Source organism: Bos taurus, chromosome 4, assembly GCF_002263795.3.
Source record: "Bos taurus isolate L1 Dominette 01449 registration number 42190680 breed Hereford chromosome 4, ARS-UCD2.0, whole genome shotgun sequence".
Lineage (NCBI taxonomy): Eukaryota > Metazoa > Chordata > Mammalia > Artiodactyla > Bovidae > Bos > Bos taurus.
The window spans coordinates 90,425,542-90,427,901 of NC_037331.1; the positions used below are offsets into that span (position 1 = coordinate 90,425,542).

General features: G+C 38.9%; 1 non-coding gene across 1 annotated transcript; it reads right to left on the reverse strand.

The window, feature by feature from the left end:
* Positions 1 to 1,664: 1,664 nt before the first annotated feature.
* TRNAC-ACA (transfer RNA cysteine (anticodon ACA)) lies at positions 1,665 to 1,736 on the reverse strand. Its single transcript has one exon. It is a non-coding gene; the product is annotated as a tRNA-Cys (tRNA).
* Positions 1,737 to 2,360: the final 624 nt, after the last annotated feature.

Here is a 2,360-nt window from a genome sequence, read left to right on the forward strand (position 1 = left end):
TCAGGAAACGTGTTGTTCAGCCTCCATATGTTGGAATTTTTAATAGTTTTTCTCCTGTAATTGACATCTAATCTTACTGCATTGTGGTCAAAAAAGATGTTTGGAGTGATTTCAATTTTTTTTGAATTTACTAAGCTAGATTTATGGCCCAGGATGTGATCGATCCTGGAGAAGGCTCCATGTGCACTTGAGAAAAAGGTGAAATTCATTGTTTTGGGGTGAAATGTCCTATAGATATCAATTAGGTCTAACTGGTCTATTGTATCATTTAAAGCTTGTGTTTCCTTGTTAATTTTCTATTTAGTTGATCTATCCATAGGTGTGAGTGGGGTATTAAAGTCTCCCACTATTATTGTATTATTGTTAATTCCCCCTTTCATACTTTGTCTTACATATTGCGGTGCTCCTATGTTGGGTGCATATATATATTTATAATTGTTATATCTTCTTCTTTGATTGATCCTTTGATCATTATATAGTGTCCTTCTTTGTCTCTTTACACAGCCTTTGTTTTAAAGTCTATTTTATCTGGTATGAGTATTGCTACTCCTGCTTTCTTTTGGTCTCTATTTGCATGGAATAACTTTTTCTAGCCCTTCACTTTCAGTCTGTGTGTGTCCCTTGTTTCAAGGTGCGTCTCTTGTAGACAACATATATAGGGGTCTTGTTTTTGTATCCATTCAGCCAGGCTTTGTCTTTTGGTTGGGGCATTCAACCCATTTATATTTAAGATAATTATTCATAAGTATGATCCCGTTGCCATTTAATTTATTGTTTAGGGTTCGAATTTATATACCCTTTTTGTGTTTCCTGTCTAGAGAAGATCATTTGGCATTTGTTGGAGAGCTGGTTTGGTGGTGGTGAATTCTCTCAGCTTTTGCCTGTCTGTAAAGCTTTTGATTTCTCCTTCATATTTGAATGAGCTCCTTGCTGGGTACAGTAATCTGGGCTGTAGGTTTTTCACTTTCATCACTTTAAGTATGTCCTGCCATTCCCTTCTGGCCTGAAGAGTTTCTATTGAAAGATCAGCTGTTATCCTTATGGGAATCCCCTTGTGTATTATTTGTTGTTTTTCCCTTGCTGCTTTTAATATTTGTTCTTTGTGTTTGATCTTTGTTAATTTGATTAATATGTGTCCTGGGGTGTTTCACCTTGGGATTATCTTATTTGGGACTCCCTGGGTTTCTTGAACTTGGGTGACTATTTTCTTCCCCCTTTTAGGGAAGTTTTCAACTATTATCTCCTCAAGTATTTTCTCATGGTCTTTCTTTTTGTCTTCTTCTTCTGGGACTCCTTTGATTCGAATGTTGGGACTTTTACATTGTCCCAGAGGTCTCTGAGGTTGTTCTCATTTCTTTTCATTCTTTTTTATTTTTCCTCTCTTCTTCATTTATTTCTACCATTCTATCTTCTACCTCACTTAACCTATCTTCTGCCTCTGTTATTCTACTGTTGGTTCCCTCCAAAGTGTTTTTGATCTCATTTATTGCATTATTCATTATATATTAACTCTTTTTTATTTCTTCTGAAAATGAAAGTGAAGCCTCTCAGTCATGTCTGGACTTTTGCGACCCCATGAACTGTAGCCTACCAGGCTCTTCTGTCCATGGGATTTTCCAGGCAAGAATACTGGAATGGGTTCCCATTTCCTTCTCCAGGAGATCTTCCCAACCCAGGGATTGAACCTGGGTCTCCCGCATTGTAGGCAGATGCTTTACCATCTGAGCCACCAGGGAAGTCCAAAGTGAGGACACAGTCCTTGGTAAACATTTCTTGCATCTTCTCAATCCTTGTCTCCAGGCTATTTATCTGGAACTCCATTTTGTTTTCAAGATTTTGGATCATTTCAGTATCATTATTCGGAATTCTTAATCAGGTAGATTCCCTATCTCTTCCTCTTTTGTTTGGTTTGGTGGGCATTTATCCTGTTCCTTTACCTGTTGAGTATTTCTCTGCTTTTTCATCTTGTTTATATTGCTGTGTTTGGGGTGGCCTTTCCGTATTCTGGCAGTTTGTGGTTCCTCTTTATTGTGGAGGTTCCTCGCTGTGGGTGCGGTTGGATGTGTGGCTTGTCAAGGTTTCCTGGTTAGGGAAGTTTGTGTCGGTGTTCTAGTGGGTGGAGCTGGATTTCTTCTCTCTGGAGTGCAATAAAGTGTCCAGTAGTGAGTTTTGAGATGTCAGTGGGTTTGGTGTGACTTTGGGCAGCCTGTATATTGAAGATCAGGGCTATGTTCCTGTGTTGCTGGAGAATTTGCATGGTATGTCTTGCTCTGGAACTTGTTGACCCTTGGGTGGTACTTGGTTTCAGTATAGGTATGGAGGCTTTTGATGAGCTCTTATCGATTAATGTTCCCTGGAGT